This window comes from Pelobates fuscus, chromosome 13 (assembly GCF_036172605.1).
Source record: "Pelobates fuscus isolate aPelFus1 chromosome 13, aPelFus1.pri, whole genome shotgun sequence".
In the NCBI taxonomy this organism is placed as follows: domain Eukaryota; kingdom Metazoa; phylum Chordata; class Amphibia; order Anura; family Pelobatidae; genus Pelobates; species Pelobates fuscus.
The window spans coordinates 76046701-76071822 of record NC_086329.1 but is presented as its reverse complement, the minus strand read 5'-3'; positions in this window follow the sequence as shown (position 1 = coordinate 76071822).

Below are 25122 nucleotides of genomic sequence, written 5' to 3'. Positions count from 1 at the left end.
TCAGAACCGGAATACATTACCTCCTTTGCTTCCCATGGCCATTGGTCTCCCATATTAGTACCTCCACACACACAGCAGTTGGTTACATTAAGACTACCAGCAATACTCTCGGCTAGATCTATAAATACGTTTTTCGCATTATGGGGGATCTTATTTTCCACACTCATCTCCTCATAGAAGGAATGAAAGACCTGATGAGTCTGGGTTGCCACAGTATCGGTCTCTATTCCTATAAATAATATTGTCCCAGGATCCAAACCTGTTCCATATATCTGGAACCCAAATAAGTTCCCAAACCTATCTATAAATCGTTCTGGGTCATTGATAAGTATATGGACTGGGTTACACTCCCTAGACTTACAATATGGCTTGGTAGGCAACTTAGTAACGATCATATCCTTATCTACTGTCTGTCCCCAGGTTGCCCACCCCACACAGGACCAATACGGACAATAATTATATTCTTTATTTGGGCATTTTGGATCTATATACTTATACTTTCTACTGGGGCAAATATACTTATCATTAGACCCATACGTTCTTTCCCATTTAAGATCACCACATACATTCCACGGTTTTCTACCACCTGATATTGCCTTACATGCATCAAATAGCAAAACACCTGGAGAATGCACGGTTTCTAGTATGGTCTTATTTATCAGTGTCCCGTGTGAGGCTCCATTCCGAATAGTCAACCAAATTGTACGGGGTTGATACTCAGGGCTAAAACACTTAGGTTCTCCTGCTCCTAAATGGCATACACTATAATCTATGCCTAAGTATCTACACTTAGATACATGTCCTTTACACTCATACTGTGAATGCCAAATAAGGGTCTGGGAAATGTGATTGCCTGTTTTCGTAGTCTTAAAGCAAACCTCGCAGCTTGGTGTGTCGGTACCTCTACCTTCCTGAATAATTAAAAACACACATATATACATTATTAAACACATCCCTCCTGACATCTTCTTTCTAACTCTTCGACTCAGCTTCCAGGAATGTGAGGGCTGCAGGGAATGGAGTCCTTCTGATCCTCACTTTCCTTCACAGAGATCCCTTCAAGACACTCTGACTATGTAACGTAGGCAGGTGGTCAGGCTTTATTATGGCCGTCAAAACACCTACTTGCTGATCTCTATAGTTACTCCAGATGTCCCAATATCTCCTCGTCACTCCGACTGAGTTGCACGCTTCAACCGGATCTTGCAGGGATTCTCAGGATCTGGTGTAGCTTGCCAAGAATCTGCTGCTGCTGGTTTAACCCTGGAGTGATGAATCCACGGAGTCACTTCGGCCACCTTTATAGCTGTTGGGGTAGACAAAAGAACAACATAAGGACCCCTCCACTTTGGCCCCAACGGTACACTGTTCCACTCCTTTATCCAAACTTGGTCTCCTGGATGATAAGAATGGACAGGTGGATAAATATTCACAGGTAACCTATTTTGTACCCATTTCTGTACCTCCTCCATAGTTTTACCCAACTCTACAACCTGCTGCCAACTGACTCAAATCCCCCCTTAAGTTACTAAGTACGGGAGGTGGACGCCCATACATAATTTCAAAAGGTGAGAGACCTATCCTTCTGGTAGGTGTGCTACGAATGCGCAACAGAGCTATTGGCAAAAGAACATTCCACTTGAGTTGGGTTTCTTGACACATTTTTGCCAATTGGCTCTTAATAGTTCTGTTCATCCTTTCCACTTTCCCAGAACTCTGAGGCCTATATGCCGTATGAAGTTTCCACTTGATACCAAGCATATGAGTCAGTTGTTGTAGGCACTGGTGAACAAAGGCTGGACCATCATCTGATCCTATAGAACATGGTAATCCATATCGAGGTATTATTTCCCGCAACAGAAATCGCACGACTTCTCCTGCTTTCTCTGTACGAGTGGGACATGCTTTGACCCATCCTGAGTAGGTGCACACAGCTACCAGTAGGTAACGATGTCCGCCGGATTTAGGCATTACCGTGTAGTCTATTTGGAGATCGGACATAGGGAGCCCTCCCATGTACTGGACTCCCGGAGGTTTCACTGGACCTTGCCTTGCGTTGTTTTTGGCACATAACACACATCTTCGTACAATGACTTGAGTCAAGTTGGACAATCTTGGTATGTAGAAATGCTTCCTAATAGATTCTTCCATACTATCTCTCCCGGAATGTGTCCCATTGTGATAGTTCTGGACAATTTCTACAGCTAGCGATGCTGGAATAACTATCCTTCCATCTTCTAACTGATACCAATTATTCAAGTATTTTCCAGCTTCAGTCTTTAACCACTCTTCTTCTTGAGCTGTATAAACTGGAGTCCACTGAGACAGAGGGGTCGGTATAAGAGCAGCTATACACTCCACATATTCCTGTTGTCCCGATTCAGCGGCACGCTTGGCTGCATTATCTGCCATCCGATTTCCTTTCACCACATCACCATCACCTTTCAGATGCGCTCGACAATGTATGATACCAACTTCCTTCGGTTCCCATACGGCTTCCAATAGTTGTAATATTTCAGCTGCGTACTTGATTTCTTTACCCTCTGAGTTCAGTAGTCCTCTTTCTTTATACAAGGCTCCATGGGCATGAGTGGTTAAAAATGAATATTTTGAGTCCGTATAGATGTTTACCCTCAATCCTTCAGCTAATTGTAACGCTCGTGTAAGTGCGATTAATTCTGCCTTCTGTGCCGATGTTCCTTTTGACAATGGCCGAGCTTCTATCACCTTGTCTATGGTTGTCACTGCGTATCCTGCATAGCGTATCTCTTCTTTCACGTAACTACTGCCGTCCGTATAGTACTGGACATCGGGGTTCTGGATGGGAAAATCACGAAGGTCCGGTCTGCTTGAGAACACTTCATCCATCACCTGCAGGCAATCATGTTGACTCTCAGTAGGTTGTGGCAAAAGGGTAGCTGGATTCAAGGTATTGACAGTTTCTAGATGCACTCTCGGGTTCTCACATAACATGGCTTGATACTTGGTCATACGGCTATTGCTAAACCAATGATTGCCTTTATAGTCTAGCAACGTCTGTACTGCGTGCGGGACTCGCACGTAAAGTTCCTGACCCAGATTGAGCTTGTCAGCTTCAGCTACCAGCAGGGCGGCGGCAGCTACGGCTCTTGGACAAGGTGGAAGACCACTGGCCACTGCATCCAGTTGTTTGGACATATATGCAACAGGTCGTTGCCATGATCCCAAGTACTGTGGTAATACTCCCACAGCCATCCTTCTTTGCTCGTGTACATATAAGTAGAATGGACGTGTATGATCAGGTAGACCTAATACTGGGGCGCTCATCAATGCCTTCCCCACAGGAAGGGATAGTGTTCTGTGCCTTTTATAGCTGCATAAAGGGGTTTTGCCAATATCGCATAACTGGGAATCCATATCCTGCAGAAGCCTGCTGCCCCCAAGAACTCTCACACTTGTCTTCTATTCTTGGGTGTTGGTATTTGGCATACAGCTTCTTTTCTCTCTGGCCCCATTATCCTTTGACCTTCAGAGATATGGAATCCCAGATACTTGACAGTTGGCTGACACAACTGAGCTTTCTTCCTGGACACCTTGTATCCTGCCTTCCAAAGAATGTGCAGTAAATCATATGTTGCTTGCTGACATATCTCTTTCGTAACTGCCGCTATCAACAAATCATCTACGTATTGTAATAGTACACATTCTCCTGGGATGGACTTAAAGTCTAGTTAGTCCTGACTTAATGCTGATCCAAATAGGGTAGGTGAATTTTTAAACCCTTGGGGCAATCTTGTCCAAGTCATCTGGTGTTTCGAGCCCGTTACAGCATTTTCCCATTGGAATGCAAAGATACACTGGCTTTCTGTAGCAATTCGTAGGCAAAAGAAGGCATCTTTAAGGTCCAAAACTGTAAAGTAAGTAGCCCCGCCCGGAATTAAGGCAAGCAGGTTATATGGATTGGGCACAACTGGATGTATACTTACTACCGCATCATTGACTGCTCTCAAATCCTGCACAGGGCGATACTCATCTGTCCCAGGCTTTTGAACAGGCAACAATTGGGTGTTCCATGGGGAAGTACAGAATTTTAGGATACCAAACCTTATGAACTTATCCAAATAAGACTGTATGTTCTTCTTTGCCTTTTGGGGAATATGGTATTGACTTGGGCTCACTGGATAAACCCCAAGTTTTAGTTCAATCCGTATAGGTAGTATATTGCGAGCAAGTCCTGGTGGGTTACTCTCTGCCCACACTCCTGGTATATTAAACAAGGATTCATCACTCTTACGGTTTTGGTTGGTCAACACTGTATAAAGTCGCCACTCTTCTTCCTTTGGTATTGATAACGTCATTATTCCTGAGGGTCCATTAAACTTCAAGGATATTGTTCCGTTAGGCAGAAATGTTATCTGTGCTTGTAACTTCGACAACAAATCTCGTCCTAGAAGTTGGACTGGACATTCAGGCATGTAAAGGAACTGATGTTTTACTACGTTGCCTCCCAATGTACAGAGTCGACTTTTAAGAACCGGTTTAGCAGCACTCCTCCCAGTTGCTCCTATTACAGTGATAGTTCTTCCTGAAGGAGGAGCGACTAGGTTAGTCACCAAAGAATGTTCAGCACCAGTGTCGATCATGAAAGAACTCCTTTTTCCCCCTATTGCTACATCGACCATAGGCTCCGCTCGGCCAAGGGTGATGGAGCCCGGTCGGTATCAATAGTCCTCCATGACAGTGTCAGCCAAACCCACAAAGTCTCTATCTTCTCTTTCTCGGGGTCTCTGCGCTGCTGGGTAATACCTATCCCCATGAACGCTTCCTCTATTATTCCCACAATTTCCTCCAAGGGCCTCCTCTTCCTCTCGCTCTGCCTCTATAATTATTACTATATCCTGCCCTTGTTCTATCTCTCTCATATTGTTCCCTCTGTGGACACTCACTTCTCCAATGCCCTTCTTCCCTACAGCATGCGCATTGGTTCCTACTTAAAGGCTCCCTATTCCACTTATTCTCACTTTTCTCAGTTACCCTATACACTTCCTTTTCCCTTCTATCTACACCCGCGATAGCTACTGCTAACATGTCTGCTTTCCTTCTCATCTTTCGGTCTTCTTCCTTTTTTGTCTCTGTGTCCTTATTCATATAAACCTTATTTGCTATCTCCATTAGTTGAGTTATAGACATCCCTACAAACCCTTCTAACTTTTGTAATTTTCTCTTTATATCTCCATAAGCCTGGCTGACAAAGGCAGAGTTAACCATTCGGGAATTCTCAGGAGCCTCTGGATTAAAGGGGGTATACAACCGGTATGCCTCCAATAATCGATCATAAAAGGCACTGAGCGACTCATCACATGGTTCTGCAATACCTCAGCTGTCTTTGACATATTGATCGTCCTTCTCCCTCCGGCTTTCATGCCAGCAATAATGGCGTCCCTATAAGCTCTTAAATGGGCCATATCTGCGCCATTAACATTCCAATTCGGATCTGCGTTTGGATAATGGGCTGCGGCCCATGCTGCCGGGTTGGTCTGATTTTGAGTACGGGCCACTTCTTCAAGCTCTTTAATTGCCGCCCGATTTATCCGAGTTCTTTCCTCGTTATTGAACAATGTCATAAGTAATTGCTGGCAATCAGCCCAAGTGGGATTATGTGTCTGGATTATAGAGGTAATCAAATCTGTCATGGCTTGAGGTTTATCTGTGTAGGAGGAGTTATGGGTCTTCCAGTTGAATAAATCAGTAGTGGTAAAGGGAACATAGACAAATACGGGATCAGCATATTGTAACTGGCCCTCACCGTTAATGTGTCGGGCCCGGTGTCAGTCGGAGAGGCATTTGATAATGTCGGGGTTGGTGGGTACCGGTCAGTTGTCGGGTTAGTATGGGGCTTTGTTGAGGAAGGTCAGTTATGGGTTCCGGTCGAGGGGTAGTAAGACAAAGGGAAGGGGACGCTTTTTCTTTACTGAAGGGAAGATCAGTAAGTAGAATATTCCGGGCCGGGTTGGGAGGAGCCTGACCAGGAACCAGAAATGACGCCAAATCTGGATAGGTGGGGTTAATAGGGGTAGGTACTGGAAGGGGAGGGTTTAAAACAAGTGGGCTAGACTCTGAGCTAGAGGAGGGGGTAGGTGGAGACAATGGAGCAAGGGGAGTGGTATTACTAGCAGCACCTCCTCTTCCTCTTCCTGTAGAGGAGGAGTAAGGGGGCGGCATGGGGATCTCTGACTCAGGGGGCGTGTCCAGAATGGGCGTAATCACGGCCTTGGTGGACAAACGAGTCCTAGCCAACATGAGGCGAGATTGCTCCTCGTGGCATACCCTGATCCATTTTGGCAAGTCATTTACGGCCCGCTTCCAACAATCGATATACGGAAACTGGCTGTAAAGTTCAGGCCTACCCGATACAGCCACATGTACGCGCTGCACCAGATTAAGATCAAGACTACCACGTGGAGGCCATGCAGCCACCAAGGCAGGCCATTCCCTACTACATAAAGTAGTCAGGCGTTTTGGGGACATCTTTACTCCAAAATCATATACATTGTATCCCTTGTTAAAGTTATTTAACATGCATTCTAAGGGATCAATGATCTTTGAATCCGACGCACCCATACTTAGCAACGGAGCGTCGTCTCCAACAGAAGCAAAACAAACACACTTCCAACAGTCACGCTCGTTCCCCTTGGCAACAGCACCACGTGGTACAGTTACTAGGCCAAACGCACACAACAAAACATACAGGGAATTCCCGTACACACACAGCTGTTACACCAATCACTAAATAACTATTACTGTACGTTTTGGCGAAACTGTACAATCACCCACATTATAATTCTCAATATTTAAATTACCCATCTATAACACACCCTAGTAACATCGTCTTTACAAACAGTAGTTATAGTACGGTTAGCATTGGTTAAAGTAAAATTTTAAAGTCACAGTTCAGTTAGTAGTGGTTATGATGTTAAACATACAACATAAACAACAGTTATTAGTGGTTATTTACAGTATCAGTAATTATAATACATGGTTATGGTACCGTGCGCTATGATACAGTTACACACTATTCACACTCTCGCTAGACGGCAGAGCTCACGCTATCTAGCAAGATATACACTCTACTACAATAATTTTAACACATTTACAGTTTCCCAACTAATCTATTGGCCAGTACCTCAAGGGACTACCTAAAACAATTTACATCCGTTTTGGTTAGCCGTCGCTGCCCAAGCACCACATATAGCGAACTAGAGGGTGGAATTTACACAGAACCCTCTTAGTCTATTTACTCTATCAATAGTCTAGTGGGTTCCAAATTTACACGCCTTCCCACTTAGCCAAGATAGGTTGAGATCTAGCGGACAGAATATACAACAGACTCCGCTTAGTCTCCCTGTCCCTCCGACCTAGCGAACGAAATATACACCCTAGATACGCTAGTCTAGACAAGACACTGGTGTCCGGCTTGGGCTATACACAGGACCCAGCCTGACTCCAAACCAAGATTAAACGGGCTGACTACAGGGCGTTTAATTACGAGCGGTGCGCCTTCGCTCCTTCCCTCTACTGAGGGGGCCAATTCCATACACCTACCGCACAATCGGTATCCAATACCCCTAGTGGGTCCACCGTCTAAAACAGTAGTCGTCTTACCTCCTCGTTCCTGAACCTGAGTTCACACTCATCGACGGGGACAACAGACCAGTGGCGCCGAGACAAAGGGAGGTCCACGCAAAAGTTCAGGGGTGCAGCCGTAGGGAGCGTGGGCAAAGATAAGACCGTCTCACGCCTCTGCTCTCAGCTACCGTTGAACGATGAGATTCCCGGCCAATGCACCAAATGATACCGGAGAAACTGACGGAAGCCAAGCACAGAGAGATGGACACAGGTTTCTTCAGGAAGGAAGAGATCTTTATTCGATTCACCGACCGGGACTCAGAGGGACTAATGTCACCAAAAACAGCTAAAATCTGAGCCCTAATCGTACAGTGTAGGCACCTTATATAGACATATAGCTCCTCCTATAATCAGTTCCACCCACACGTACTCTTACCCAATAAACAGAATAAAGACTAAATTCCTGTTTGACCACATGGCTTGCCCAGCACAATGGAGGAGGGGAATACTCGTATATCCTGTATTCCTGCACATGCTCCGTACACTACTGATTGTATCGTTGCCACGTGCAACCAACCGACCGTTACATCAGCATAGGCATGTGCACATACCACGTGGCAATCTCGGCCTACTAAATTTATTTTTACCGAGATTCCACCACAGTATCCCTATACACTACATACCATAAGCACACATATTAGATCCTCTACAATAACACACAACACATCCCCTACACACTCCACTCCCTGTGAGCGAACTCATGGGTGGGTGCAACATATAAGTGGACTTATGAGTGGGCCTTATAGGCATACTCACCGTGAGGCCCTGGGGCCCAGACCTTGAGCTGTGTAAGGGGCCCAAAAAAAATGGAGCTGCTTCCAAGTCTCCCAGAACATTGAATTTTGTGACCACAGTTGCAAACAGCCTCCAGAGATCCTGTTCTACACCAGACCAGTGGAGCCAAACTGCAGCCTATCATCATCCTCATCTGGTTGTAAGTAGGCAATCTAGTATATTATTAGTGACACTAATCTATAATTTACCTCACATTAAAGGGACACTATAGCTTAATGAAGTGGTTCTGGTGTCTATAGCTGGTCCCTGCAGGCTTTTTAATGTAAACACACACTGTGTGCAGCACTGGCGTTAGTTCATATGGCAGATCATATGGGTGGGGCATTGTGATGTCACGTGGGGAGGGCGGCAAATTTTTATTTTGTCTAGGGTGGCAAAAATCCTTGCACCGGCTCTGATCCTGAGCAGGTGCACCAGTCTACTGGTGGCCCACAGGAGGGGAGTGCACTGATTGCACTGCACTCTCCTCCTGCCCAGACCCGTGTTTACCGCAGTGCAAGTGCCCTCTGCCCCTAATTTACAGTGGCTCACACTCACAACAAGCAGTGCCTGGAGCCCTTTGCAGAGACGGGAACAAAGAGGTTCTGCGGCAGCTGGCCGTACTGCAAGCATTACATTAAACAGCTGTTCCCCATGTAGCCACAGGTGGCGCTGTGCTGGGAGAATGTGATTACTCTTCACCTCCTCCCAGCCTACAGAGCAGCGCATGGGAGAGAGAGAGGACGAGGCATGATTTAATCTTACAATAAATCCTCTAAGCAAACCTTTATAAATTTGGGGGATCAGCTCTGTTTCCACAGTTTATTGGTGTTTACTCTGATGCCTGTATTAATATTGAGGGATGTCTAAGTAGTAACGTCAGTGTGTGTCAGCAGGGCCAGCCGTTGGGGTGTGCAAGCTGTGCGGTCACGCAGGGTGCCATGACAACAGAGGCGCCCGGCGGCCAACACAGCTCACAAGTTGGGTACACCAGCATATTCAATTTAAACTATTCGCTGTTGGTCCACTGGTGCGCACCAGCAGTAGGTGCAGTCAGATCATATCCTCTCCCTCGTGGTTCTGGCGCTCAGTTAGTGAGTCAGAGCACAGGCTCAGAGATTCTCAGCCTGCGCTCTGACAACATTGAAAGTCAGAGCCGAGAAGGAGCGGGTATGGCAAAGAGCTACTGATTAGCATAACATCAATATCCGTTATAAAATCCGGAAAAGGTGGGCATGGATGGTGAACTGATTTGATGGTGCAATGGGCCACTTGACTGGTTTTGCCCCCCAGGCCTAAGGCTGCCAGCCCTCCCCTGGTTTACATCTAACCATGGATCTTATGAAAGGATTTGGCTGAATCACATGTGTGAGCTGTTATCCTATCCAGGTGTAATGTATATTTTTTATATTATGAAAGAGAGTTATAATCCTTTCAGGGGCGGACTGACCGGTCGGGCACTTCGGACATGGTCCGAGGGCCCGGCCGGGAGGGGGGCCCGCCATCAGGGGGCCCGGCCGCCCCTTTAAATGCTGCAGCCGCCTGAGCGCTCTCTTAAGAGCCTCAGGCGGCTGCAGCTTCTCACCCCCCACCTGTAGCGTGACCGAGCTGCTCTCCGGTCCGCGGTGCCCGGCCGGAGTGATAGGAAGGTGCACAAACACTGTGCACCTTCCTGTCAGTCCGGCCGGGTACAGGAAACAGAAACTCCTGTTCCGCGCGGAACAGGAGTTTCTGTTTCCTGTACCCGGCCGGACTGACGGGAAGGTGCACACTCAGTGTGCACCTTCCTATCACTCCGGCCGGGCACCGCGGACCGAAGAGCAGCTCGGTCACGCTACAGGTGGGGTGTGGGGGGGAAGGGGTGGGCAAAAAGAGAAAGGGAGGGGGGCAAAAAGAGGAGGGGAAGGGAGGGGGGCAAAAAGAGAAAGGGAGGGGAGGGGAGGGGGGCAAAAAGAGAAAGGGAGGGGAGGGGAGGGGGGCAAAAAGAGAAAGGGAGGGGAGGGGGGCAAAAAGAGAAAGAGGGGAGGGGGCAAAAAGAGAGGGAGGGGAGGGGGGCAAAAAGAGAGGGAGGGGAGGGGGGCAAAAAGAGAGGGAGGGGAGGGGGGCAAAAAGAGAGGGAGGGGAGGGGGGCAAAAAGAGAAGGGGAGAGGGTGAGGGGAGGGGGGGCAAAAAGAGAAAAGGAGTGGAGGGGGGCAAAAAGAGAAAGGGGGGGCAAAAAGAGAAAGGGAGGGGGGGCAAAAAGAGAAAGGGAGGGGAGGGGGGCAAAAAGAGAAAGGGAGGGGGGCAAAAAGAGAAGGGGAGGGGGGCAAAAAGAGAAAGGGAGGGGAGGGGGGCAAAAAGAGAAAGGGAGGGGAGGGGGGCAAAAAGAGAAAGGGAGGGGAGGGGGGCAAAAAGAGAAAGGGAGGGGAGGGGGGCAAAAAGAGAAAGGGAGGGGAGGGGGGCAAAAAGAGAAGGGGAGGGGGGCAAAACGAGGAGGGGAGGGGAGGAGGGGGGGCAAAAAGAGAAAAGGAGGGGAGGGGGGGCAAAAAGAGAAAAGGAGGGGAGGGGGGGCAAAAAGAGAAAAGGAGGGGAGGGGGGGCAAAAAGAGGAGGGGAGGGGGGCAAAAAGAGGAGGGGAGGGGGGCAAAAAGAGAAAGGGAGGGGGCAAAAAGAGAAAGGGAAGGGAGGGGGGCAAAAAGAGAAAGGGAAGGGAGGGGGGCAAAAAGAGAAAGGGAAGGGAGGGGGGCAAAAAGAGAAAGGGAAGGGAGGGGGGCAAAAAGAGAAAGGGAAGGGAGGGGGGCAAAAAGAGAAAGGGAGGGGAGGGGGGCAAAAAGAGAAAGGGAGGGGGGCAAAAAGAGAAGGGGAGGGGGGGCAAAAAGAGAAAGGGAGGGGAGGGGGGGCAAAAAGAGAAAGGGAGGGGAGGGGGGGCAAAAAGAGAAAGGGAGGGGAGGGGGGCAAAAAGAGAAAGGGAGGGGAGGGGGGGCAAAAAGAGAAAGGGAGGGGAGGGGGGGCAAAAAGAGAAAGGGAGGGAGGGGGGGCAAAAAGAGAAAGGGAGGGAGGGGGGGCAAAAAGAGAAAGGGAGGGGAGGGGGGGCAAAAAGAGAAAGGGAGGGGAGGGGGGCAAAAAGAGAAAGGGAGGGGAGGGGGGCAAAAAGAGAAAAGGAGGGGAGGGGAGGGGAGGGGGGCAAAAAGAGAGGGAGGGGGTAAAAAGAGAGAGGGGGTAAGGGGAGGGGGGTAAGAAGAGGGAGGGGGTAAGAAGAGGGGGTAAGGAGAGGGAGGGGGTAAGAAGAGAGAGAGGGGGGTAAGAAGAGAGGAGGGGGAGTAAGAAGGGGGTAAGAAGAGGGGGAGGGGGATAAGAAGAGCGGGAGGGGGGTAAGAAGAGGGGAGGGGGATAAGAAGAGGGGGAGTGGGGTAAGAAGAGGGGGGGCGGGAGTAAGAAGGGGGTAAGAAGAGGGGGAGGGGGTAAGAAGAGGGGGCGGGAGTAAGAAGGGGGTAAGAAGAGGGGGAGGGAGGAGTAAGAAGAGGGGGCGGGAGGAGTAAGAAGAGGGGGAGGGGGTAAGAAGAGGGGGGAGTAAGAAGAGGTGGGAGTAAGAAGAGGGGGAGGGGGGTAAGAAGAGGGGTAGGGGGGAGTAAGAGGAGGGCAATTGCCCCCTCCCCTGTCCGCAGGCACCGTGCGGGCAGCCGGCAGGGGAGGGAGGAAGAGAGGACCCGGGAGCTCAGCCTGCAGCTCCTCTGGGTCCTTCTTGCGCGAGTTCAGGTCGTTGCCGCGGTTACCACGGCAACGTTACGGCTCTGGCGAAAGTAAACTCTAGCCCTGGAGCTACGGGCTAGAGTTCACTCTCAACACTGTGACCACCAGGGATTCCTGGTGGTTGCAGTGGTGAGAGTGAACTCTAGCCCCATTCACACACTGCCCCCCATACACACACACTGCCCCCACACACACCATACACATTTACACACATTGCCACACACACACACACATACACTGCCCACCCATACACACACAGCCCCCCCATACACACACAGCCCCCCATACTAACATTGCCACACACATACACATTGCCCCACACACCCTACACATTCACACACTACACCCCCTCACACACACTGAACCTTTCACACACACTGCACCCCTTACACATTGCACCCCTTACACATTGCACCACTGCTCCTATACCCTACAACAGCCTCATATCCCAGCAGACCCCAGGTAAGTTGTCAAACTGTTCTTAAACGGTTTGACTACTTACTCTGGGAGGGGGGCCCGGCCCTCCTTGCACCATAACGACTACACAGAGCAGTAGTGGTTATTGTGCATGGATTATTTCTTTAAATAATCTCCAAGTTCCCCAGTAGCCAGCAAGCCAGCAAGCCCACAGGCCAGCCACCCAGCCCACAGGCCACCAGTTAGGCTTACAGCCAGCAAGCCCACAGCCTGCCAACCGCAGCCAGCAAGCCACAGCCTGCCAGCCAGCAAGCCACAGCCAGCAAGCCAACAGCCTGCTAGCCGCAGCCAGCAAGCCCACAGCCTGCCGGCAGTAGCCAGCAAGCCCACAGCCTGCCAGCAAGCCCACAGCCTGCCGGCCGCAGCCAGTAAGCCCACAGCCTTCCAGCAAGCCCACAGACTGCCAGCCAACAACAGTAATTAAGGTAAGAGGAGCCAACTTGGCCTAGGTATCAGCGAGCTATGTTGTGTTGCTATATTGTGAATAGGAACCAGAGTGTTGGAGAGACCCCCCTCCAGGCCCCATTAGACTCCATTGTAGTCTCTAATGGGACCTGGAGGAAATTCTTTCTAACACACTCTCTAAAGGACACTGAGATAGCCTCTGTTAGAATACTCCCCCCCTCCATGGCCCATTAGCCCTCAATTGTAGTCTCTACTGGGGCCTTGAAGGGATTATTGCACTTTTGTTCCTTGTGTCTAAACATTGTGTAGGGTGTGGCTGGAGGCGGTGCATGGAGGCGGGACATGGGTGGCGCTTGCTGCGGAGTATGGGTGGGGCCTGTAAGGGGGCCCTTGATTTATTTTGCCCGGGGGCCCTGAGGGTTCTCAGTCCGCCCCTGAATCCTTTAATATATGGGGAGCACAAAAATTGCTGCTGTTGCAGAACTGGATTTGAACCAATTTGTATTTGTTCCACTAGATGTCGCTCTATACAAAGAAACCTGCTGTACATTATATATTAATGACCCATTATTTATCTCACTAGCTGGGAAGGTTCATACATTTATCTTCTAATCTAAACTGAATGCTACCTGCTAGATTTCTGTGGACGTAATGCTGGCCAATATGTAACCCAGCACTTGAATTCCAGCTCCCATCATAATCAGACATCCAAATAATGATTTAGTAATCATGAGAGCGGTATGTGTTGCTCAGTCCCAGTGTGTGGGGTAAATTCATATTGTAGGTTAATTTGTTCCCTGAGCCTGCCCAGAGAGTAAAAGTTAAATTAATTACTAATGCAATATGTCATTATGCTCTGCGTGATGTGAGCTATTCTACAGAATCTCTCTTACTGTTATTAATACTGTATTATCCCCCCAGTGTCTCACTCACTGTTATTTATAATACCCCCCAGTGTCCCTCTCGCTGTTATTTATAATACCCCCCAGTGTCCCTCCCGCTGTTATTTATAATATCCCCCCAGTGTCCTACTTACTGTTATTTATAATACCCCCCAGTGTCCTACTTACTGTTATTTATAATACCCCCCAGTGTCCCACTTACTGTTATTTATAATATCCCCCCAGTGTCCTACTTACTGTTATTTATAATACCCCCCAGTGTCCCACTTACTGTTATTTATAATATCCCCCCAGTGTCCCACTTACTGTTATTTATAATATCCCCCCAGTGTCCCACTTACTGTTATTTATAATACCCCCCAGTGTCCCTCTCACTGTTATTTATAATACCCCCCAGTGTCCCTCTCACTGTTATTTATAATACCCCCCAGTGTCCCACTTACTGTTATTTGTAATATCCCCCCAGTGTCCCACTTACTGTTATTTATAATATCCCCCAGTGTCCTACTTACTGTTATTTATAATATCCCTCCAGTGTCCCTCTCAGTGTTCATTATAATATCCCCCAGTGTCCCTCTCGCTGTTATTTATAATATCCCCCCAGTGTCCTACTTACTGTTATTTATAATATCCCCCCAGTGTCCCACTTACTGTTATTTATAATATCCCTCCAGTGTCCCTCTCAGTGTTAATTATAATATCCCCCGGGTGTCCCTCTCGCTGTTATTTATAATATCCCCCAGTGTCCCTCTCGCTGTTATTTATAAAATGTTTGAGAAAGACATCGAAACGTTGCCTTTTCCACGTTTCATTGCACAGTAAACCACCAGGAGACAACGTTGCTAATTGCGGAGGATTACCTTGATTAATGACAGATACGAACTAGTCCGCCCATCTGTTCTGCCAAGTAGAATATCTCTGTCATTGTATGCACATTCTAAGCTTTCGTCAATTTCCTCACTGTTTACTGTACGTTTCCATGTATCTACTTCACTTAAAAGATACAGCAGGTATTGACTGTATGAAGGATAATGATTACCTAGAATTGCCCTACATAGTACTATTTCCTCACCTTGCCCTCAACCTCCAAATCATGTGCTCTTATTCAAAAATGTCTCTCTATACTTTATTTAATACCTCAAAGTCTTTATTTCAAAACACACCATGTTGTGATCACAATTTCCCCTACTTGAATGTTTGTCAAATATCTCTCCTCTCTTCCTTGTACACATTAAAGGGATTCTGTAGTGCAAAGAAAACAAAGCCGTTAAAAGCCCTTCAGTCACCTGAATCCAGAGCCAATGTCCAAAGGTCTGTTTCACAGCAGGATGCCATATGGCTTATATTTATTGGCTACTAAAAAGACTGGACATACCCCATTTGCAATACCTTGGGTTGTCTACTTTTGTATAATATCATGGGGGTAATTTTCATTCCTGGGCTACCATATGGTCTCAAAGGCAACGTAACCAATCTGGCAAATTTCAATGTGTATAAACTAAAAAATGTAATGTGCTAAATTTGACCCTGTAACTTTCCAAAGCACCATAAAACCTGTACTTTACTCGTGAGACATCGCTGAATACAAATATGTGCATTTTATTGCAGTAACAGCTAACAGTATTATGATATTCACAGTAACTTTTTTAAAGATTCTTAATTTTTCAATTGTTTTAAATATTTGAATCATATTAAATTATGTTTAATATACAAATATTTGATGTGACATGAAAGTCCTGTTTCTCCTGAACAAAATGATATATAATAAGTGTGGGTGCACATAATATGAAATTACGCCTGAACAGACATATAGTCAAATTCAAGGTTTTGTTTCCGTTTTGTTTTGATCACAACTTTTACAACTGGCTCAGTCCTTAAGGGGTTAAAGAAGCATGCTTGGCTAGTGAGACCACATTCTGTTTTAGCGAGCCCCTATTTGAATGATCACGTAATTATTCCTGACATTTTCAAGCTTTGGTCTCTCGAAATGGGCACAGTATTTAAATGATGTCCCACTAATTATGGATGGAGCACAGTAAGTAGGTCAGAGCTTCCACTGCCCCTTTATATAAACCCAGTGTACTGCTGGTGTGGTGGAATCTCGGTAAAAATAAATTTAGTAGGCCGAGATTACCACGTGGCATGTGTACGTGCATATACTGGTGTATCGGTCGGTTGGTTGCACGTGGCAAAGATACGATCAGTAGTGTATGGAGCATGTGCAAGAATACCGGATGTAGTATTCCCCTCCTCCATTGTGCTTGGCAAGCCATGCGGTCAAACCGGAATTTAGTTCTTGTTCGATTGATTGGGTAAGAGTATGTGTGGGTGGAGCTTATTATGGGAGGAGTTACATACCTATATAAGGAGCCTACACTATTGTCCGGGGCTCAAGACTTGTTGTATTTTGGTGACATTAGTTCCTCTGAGTCCCGATCGGTGAATCAAATAAAGAATCTCTTCCTTCCTGAAGAAACCTGTGTCCATCTCTCTGTGCTTGGCTTCCGTCAGTTTCTCCGGTATCATTTGGTGCATTGGCCGGGAAGCTCATCGTTCAACGGTAGCTGAGAAGCAGAGGCCTGAGACGGTCTATCTTTGCCCACGTTCTCTACGGCTGCACCCCTGAACTTCTGCGTGGACCTCCCTTCGTCTCGGCGCCACTGGTCTGTTGTCCAGGAGATCATCGGCCTCTACGTAGTAAGTGCTGGGGTATCCCCGTTGATGAGTGTGAACTCAGGTTTAGGAACAAGGAGGTAAGACGACCGCTGTTTTAGACGGCGGACCCACTAGGGGTATTGGATACCGATTGTGCGGTAGGCCCATAAGGGGTTATTTATGTATGGAATCTGCCCCCTCCAGTGGAGGGAAGGAGCGAAGGTGCACCGCTCAATTAAACTCCCTGTAGTCAGCCCGTTTAATTTTGGTTTGGAGTCAGGCGGGGTTCTGGTGTAAATAGCCCTAGCCGGACACCGGTGTCTTGTCTAGACTAGCGTTCTAGGGTGTATATTTTGTTCGCTAGGTCGGAGGGACCGGGAGACTAAGCGGCGTCTGTGTAAATTCGGTCCGCTAGATCTCAACCTATCTTGGCTAAGTGGGAAGGCATGTAAATTTGGAACCCACTAGATTTTTGATAGAGTAAATAGACTAAAAGGGTGCTGTTGTAAATTCAGCCCTCTAGTTCGCTATATGTGGTGCTTGGGCAGTGTGGCTAACCAAAACGTATGTAGATAGTTTTAGGTAGTCCATCAAGGTACTGGCCAATAGATTAGTTCGGAATTGTATATGTGTTAAAGATTGTTGTAGTAGCGTGTATATCTTGTTAGATAGCGTGAGCTCTGCCGTCTAGCGAGAGTGTGAATAGTGTGTAACTGTATTATAGCGCACGGTACCATAACCATGTATAATTACTGATACTGTAAATAAGTACTAATAATTGTCGTCTATGTTGCATGTTTTAACACCATAATCACTACTAATTGTACTGTGACTTTAACTTGTATTCTAACCTATGCTAACCGTACTATAATTTCTGTTTGTAAAGACGATGTTACTGGAGTATGTTATAGACGGGTAATTTAGATATAAGGAATTATAGCGTAGGTGACCGTATAGTTTCGCCAAAGGGCACAGTATTAGTTACTTAGTGACTGGTGTAACAGCTGTGTGTGTACGGGAATTCCCTGAGTGTTTTGTTGTGTGCGTTTCACTTAGTAACTGTACCACGTGGTGCTGTTGCCGAGGGAACGGGTGTGACCGTTGGTAGAGTGTTTGTATAGTTTCTGTTGGAAACGACGCTCCATTGTTAAGTATGGGCGCGTCGGATTCGACGATTTTGGATCCCTTAGGATGTATGATTAAAAACTTTAAAAAGGGATATACAGTATGTGATTTTGGGGTAAAGATGTCTCCAGCACGCCTGATTACATTGTGTAGTAGGGAATGGCCTACTTTGGTTGCCGCATGGCCACCACGTGGCAGTTTGGATCCTAATCTGGTACAGCGTGTACACGTGGCTGTATCAGGTAGGCCTGAACTTTACGGCCAGTTTCCATATATTGATTGTTGGAGGCAGGCCGTAAATGACTCGCCAAAATGGATCCGAGTATGCCACGAGGAGCAATGTCGCCTCATGGTGGCCAGGACTCGCTGTCCACTAAGGCCGTAATTACGCCCATTTTGGACACGCCCCCTGAGTCTGAGATCCCTATGCCGCCCCCTTACTCCTCCTCCACCGGAAGAGGAGGTGCTGTTGGAAACGCTCCTCCCCTTGCTCTGTTGTCCCCACCTACTCCCTCCTCTAGCTCAGAGTCCAGCCCCCTTGTTTCAAACCCTCCCCTTCCGGTACCTGCTTCCATTAACTCCACATACCCAGATTTGGCGCCATATCTAGCTTCCGGTCAGGCTCTTCCTAGCCCGGCCCGGAATATTCTACTCACCAACCTTCCCCTTAGTAAAGCTTCCCCATCCCCTTGTCTTACTACCCCTCGACCGGAACCCATAACGGACGCATCTCTACGAAGCCCCATACTAACCCGACAACTGACCGGTACCCTCCAACCCCGACATTATCAAATACCTCTTCGATTGACTCCTGGCCCGACACACATTAACGATGACGGCCAGATACAATATGCTGATCCAGTCTATGTCTATGTCCCTTTCACAACCACCGATCTCTTTAATTGGAAGACCCATAACTCCTCTTACACTGAAAAGCTTCAAGCCATGACGGATTTGTTTACCTCAATAGTCCAGACACACAATCCCACTTGGGCTGATTGCCAGCAATTATTAATGACATTGTTTAATAATTAGGAAAGGACTAGAATAAATCAAGCGGCAATTAAAGCACTGGAAGAAGAGGCCCGTTACACAAAATCAGGCCAACCCAGCAGCATGGGCAGCAGCCCATTATCCAAATACCGATCCAAATTGGAATGTCAATGGCGCAGACATGGTCCATTTAAAAGCTTACAGAGACGCTATTATTGCTGGCATGAAAGCTGGAGGAAAGAAGGCGATTACTATGTCTAAGACGGCTGAGGTATTACAGAAATGTGATGAATCGCCCAGTGTCTTTTATGACCGATTATTGGAGGCATACCGTTTGTATACCCCCTGTAACGGACCGTTTCACTTACAAGAGGATAAAACCCAGTTTAGGCGATATCCCCCTTTCCAGATGCACAGGCAGCTACTGCAAACACCACTCTCCCGACTGGAAACACTCGAACACTGGAACAGCTGAACAAGAAAAGCATACCATCCGCTTACACTCCTGGCAGTCAGCATACAATCCAATTCCCCCAAAGAACGAGACGACACATCGCTTTGAGGGTAAAACAGGAACTCTGGACTGGCTCATCCAGCCTGGCTTTTATTTCCATCTCACACATACAGGCCACACCCAGGGGGAGGCATAAAATAACCAATGACATAGATGTTACATCCCACACATCCCCTTGTAACGGATCGCCTGGCACCCCGACCGGGTACCTCCGTTAATGGATGCTCCTAGCGCTTCCTGAGGACTCCAAGCACTCTGGCAGACACCACAATCAACGTATCGGAGAAGCATATGAATCCTCTCAAGCCTCTGAATGCTGTAGACAGTTGAATAGGAACCATACGAATAGGTTTGCACTCCTAGCAGTCAAACTGGAACAGCATGCAATAAATCCTCCCCCAATAATGAGACGACACTTCACTTTGAGGGTTAAACAGGAACTCTGGACTGGCACATCCAGCCTGGCTTTTATTACACTTGTACACTTACAGGCCACACCCAGGGGGAGGCATAAAATAACCAATCACATACATGGTTCAACCCACACATCCCCTCCCCTCAGATAACAGTAAACCCAATTATATGGTACACATTTTTAGCCAAGTTCTGGATGTACCCCAAAAACAGGGGGTACACCTTTAAATCCAGCATCACTGGATAGCCCTTATTCAGGGGGACAACATATCCAAAAATCAGTTCATTCGGATAAACGGTTCGGGAGATATAGGGTTCCAAAGATTTGACCGACCGCATGGGTAAAGTATCCGAAAACAGTTCCATGCATTTTGGCCCTGCGGTCGGTCACAGACAAGGGAATGAAAACAGATGAATTGCCTGTGTTATAGAGCCTGGAGAGGGTTTGAATGAATTCCCTTGTTTGTGGGGTTCTTTCTACCGAACGGCGGGCCATTCGGTAGTTTCTATACGAATTTCTGGAAGTCTGGAGGTCTCAGCAGTGCTTGCCGAGTCGAGTGTTCGATTTTAGTTCCAGACACTCTACGGCAAAACACCGCTGTTCGGGAGTTTAAGATGGCCGCTGCCACGTGTTCGTTTCCCGAATGGCGGCCACCCAGAGGACAAAGAATATATTACACTGATTGCCAATTACCCGTTTGCAACATTGTTGCAAACGGTAATTGGAGGCACACTTATTCCTGGGTGGTCTGGTTGTTCGGTAGTTTCACTCAGTATAATGAATGGAGTGATTCTACCGAACAATCAGGTGAATGCTGCATACATATAACCCAGGTTAACTGAACACATTATAACATATGTAATATTAAAGGCAGTATACTGTAATATGCTCCACAGTCTTAAAGGGACAGTAGTCCCAAAAGTCCCAATATGTCCACAGATGATTTTAAAAGGGCCAGCAGCAGCAATATAAAGTACAACATGCCCAAATATAGTTCTTTAAACGTACCAGTTTTCCAGGGGCCATAGTCAGCCGGTAGGAGGCAGGCAGCCAGGCCCCTCCAATGTCCAGTGGCGAGGCGGGTTCCGTCACACCCCTCCCCTTAGTGTGACACATAATCTCATTATGCATACAGTTTAAAATATACTTTCCACACAGACACTGTAACTTTAAAACTATACATTCAATCTCCATAAAAATTACATATTTGGAATCAGCACACTTCAAACATAAACACTTCCAAAAATCAGCCAAATCCCTCCAGCGGATCAAAAGTTAGCTGGAGGTCCCTTTATGACCGACCGCAAACACAATTTCCTGCCCAAAACAGTTCCATAGATTTGGGCTGTGCGGTCGGTCAATTTCATGCGGAAAAACGACTAAGTCCCATTTCGAACGGGACTTAGTCTCTGGAGCTGAAAAACGAAGTGTAGGAGAAGGTAAGGGTCAGCGGTGTTCGATAAAATGTGTAGCCGATTTCAGTTCCATGAATTTGGCTACACATACCGCTGACCTCGTTCGAATGAACAAAGATGGCCGCCGCCACGTGTTCGTTTGTCGAATGGCGGCCACTTCGACTACTTCGGCACTTCGGCTGCATCCGAAGTGCCTATTTAAAGCTGCAGCACTGTTCCAAATTATTTAAAGGGACAGTCTTATAAAATCCAATCTGCTAAAAGAGTCTTTAACAGGTAATACCTTCCAGGGGCCATAGTCTTAAAGGGTATTGTTACCCAAAGTCTCGATATGGCCCCAGACAGTTCTTAAAGGGCCAGCAGAAGCCCAATATAGATCCATTAGCCCCAATAACGAAGGGGCCATAGTCAGCAGGTAGGAGGCGGGCAAGCAGGCTTCTCCAGTTCATAGTGGCGAGGTTGGTTTCGCCACACCCCCTTTAATCCGGAGGCTCCTGAGAATTCCCGGATGGTTAACTCTGCCTTTGTCAGCCAAGCCTACGGAGATATAAAGCGCAAGCTACAGAAGTTAGAAGGGTTTGTAGGGATGTCCATAACCCAACTAATGGAGGTAGCAAACAAGGTATATATGAACAGGGAAACAGAGACAAAGAAAGAGGAAGAGCGCAAGATGCGTAGAAAGGCAGATATGCTAGCGGTAGCGATCGCAGGCGTAGATAGAAGGGAAAAGGAGGTGTATAGGGGAGCAGATAAAGGCGAGAGTAAGTGGAATGGGGAACCCCTGAGTAGGAATCAGTGCGCGTACTGTAGGGAAGAAGGGCATTGGAGAAGTGAGTGTCCGCGAAGGGAACAGTATGAGAGAGACAGACCTAGGGCAGGATATGGTAATTATAGAGGCAGAGCGAGAGGTAGAGGAGGTCCTGGAGGGAATAATGGTAGCAATAGAGGAAATGTTAGAGAAGATAGGTACTATCCAGCAGCGCAGAGATCCCGCGATAGAGAAGATAGGGACTTTGTAGGATTGGCTGACACGGTCATAGAGGACTATTGATACCGACCGGGCTCCATCCCCCTTGGCCGAGCGGAGCCTATGGTTAATGTGTCAATAGGGGGAAAAAGGAGTGCGTTCATGATCGATACTGGTGCTGAACATTTGGTGGTGACTGACCTAGTTGCTCCTCCATCTGGTAGAACCATCACCGTAATAGGAGCAACTGGAAGGAGTGCTGCTAAACCAGTTCTTAAAAGTCGACTCTGTACATTGGGAGGCCACGTAGTGAAACATCAATTCCTTTATATGCCTGAATGTCCAGTCCAACTGCTAGGACGTGATTTGTTGTCAAAACTACAAGCGCAGATAACGTTTCTACCTAATGGAACAACATCTTTAAAGTTCAATGGACCTTCAGGTATAATGACAATATCTGTACCAAAGGAAGAAGAGTGGCGACTTTATACAGCGTTGACTAGCCAAAACCCTAAGAGTGATGAATCCTTGTTCAATATACCAGGAGTGTGGGCAGAGAACAACCCACCAGGACTTGCTCGCAATATCCCACCAATTCGAATCGAACTGAAACTTGGGGTCTATCCAGTGAGCTTAAGGCAATATCATATCCCACAAAAGGCTAAGAAGAACATACAATCGTATTTGGATAAGTTCATACGGTATGGTATCCTAAAATTCTGTACTTCCCCCTGGAACACCCCATTGTTGCCTGTTCAAAAGCCCGGTACAGATGAGTATCGCCCTGTGCAGGACTTGAGAGCAGTCAATGATGCAGTCGTAAGTATACACCCAGTTGTGCCCAATCCATATAACCTGCTTGCTTTAATTCTGGGCGGGGCTACCTATTTTACTGTCTTAGATCTCAAAGATGCCTTCTTTTGCCTTCGAATTGCTGCAGAAAGCCAGTGTATCTTCGCATTCCAATGGGAAAATGCTGTAACTGGCTCGAAACACCAGATGACTTGGACAAGACTGCCCCAAGGGTTTAAAATTTCACCTACCCTATTTGGATCAGCTTTAAGTCAAGACTTACTGGATTTCAAGTCCATCCCAGGAGAGTGTGTACTATTGCAATATGTAGATGATTTGTTGATAGCGGCAGTTACAAGAGAAATATGTCAGCAAGCAACACATGATCTACTACACATTCTCTGGAAGGCAGGATACAAGGTGCCCAGGAAGAAAGCTCAGTTGTGTCAGCCGACTGTCAAGTATCTGGGATTCCATATCTCTGAAGGTCAAAGAATAATGGGGCCAGAGAGAAAAGAAGCTGTATGCCACATACCAATACCCAAGAATAGAAGACAAGTGCGGGAATTCTTGGGAGCAGCAGGCTTCTGTAGGATATGGATTCCCAGTTATGCGATATTGGCGAAACCTCTTTACGCAGCTATAAAAGGTACAGAACACGATCCCTTCCTGTGTGTCAGGATCGGGACAGGGATCCAACACGCAGAGTACAAACAGGTACAGGGTACGTATACCGGACCTTAGAATGGCCGGACTAACATAAGTAGTAGTAAAGAATGGTCTAGAGACAAGCCGAGGTCGAGGGAACGAGAGAGCAGGTAAACGAGAGACAAGCCGAGTCAAAGGGTAATAGAGGTAAACGAGGTAGAACAGACAAGCCGGGTCAAAACCAAAGAAACTAACAGAATACAAGAGCACTGAGTGACTAGACAAGCTAGAACCACGACAGGGCAATGAACAAACGTAGAAAGCCCTCTTTTATACCCTGATTCTAAACAGGTAATCACGCCCCCGACGAATCCTCATTCGTGCCTGGAGCTTGATTGACAGATCGAGTTGGATTGTCGTCATGACGTCGGCTACTGAACGCCGCGTCATAAAAGGAAGTGGATCCCTCGCAGCCGGCATGTAAACGACCGAGGGAACCGCGAGGAACGAGTGATTCAACCCTTTTGCGAGGAAGAACGTCCAAGTGTCTCACCTCCACAGAGGTAGAGACAGCAGGTACCCTGACAGTACCCCCCCCCCCCCTCAGAAACGCCCACCGGGCGGAAGGAACCGGGGCGAGATGGAAAACGGGAGTGAAAAGCCCTGCGGAGGCGAGGCGCATGCACATCCTCCTGAGGTATCCAAGACCTCTCCTCAGGACCATATCCCTTCCAATCAACCAAATATTGTAACCTCCCCCGGGAGATACGAGAATCGATGATGGAATTGATTTCATACTCCTCTTGTCCCTCAACCTGAACAGAGCGAGGAGAGGATGCAGTGGAGGAAAACTTGTTACATATTAGGGGTTTTAACAAGGAAACATGAAAGGTCCAATATAACGAGGAGCGAATTTCATAGAAGGAACCTTTAAGCAAATGTTTTTGGTACTCAAGACTGGAACAAAGACTGGAGCCGCCCTTCTATGTTTATCAGCGTGTTTCTTGAACAACATGGAATTATGCAGAAGAATTTGTCGAGTCTGATCCCACAACTTCCTCAGATTGGCAACATGAACATCAACCGACGGTACTCCTTGGGAAGGAGAAACCGAGGGAAGAATGGAAGGATGAAAGCCATAATTCATGAAAAAGGGGCTAGAACGAGTAGAATCACAAACGAGATTGTTGTGTGCGAACTCTGCCCAAGGAATCAGACCAACCCAATCGTCCTGGTGTTCGGAAACGAAACAACGCAAATATTGTTCGATCTTTTGATTAGTGCGTTCAGCAGCTCCGTTAGACTGGGGATGATAGGCAGAAGAGAAATTCAATTTGATACCCATTTGAGAGCAGAATGACTTCCAAAAACGGGAAACAAATTGGGAACCTCTATCAGAAACAATTTCGGAAGGTATCCCATGTAAACGAAATATCTCTTTAGCGAATATCTCAGCCAGTTCAGGAGAAGATGGAAGTTTAGGTAAGGGCACGAAATGAGCCATCTTAGTAAACCTGTCAACCACCGTGAGAATCACAGTCTGTTTTTTAGAAACAGGTAAATCGACAATGAAGTCCATAGCCAAACAGGTCCATGGTTTCTCGGGAATCTCCAAGGGATGCAAAAGCCCACATGGAAGCGTCTGAG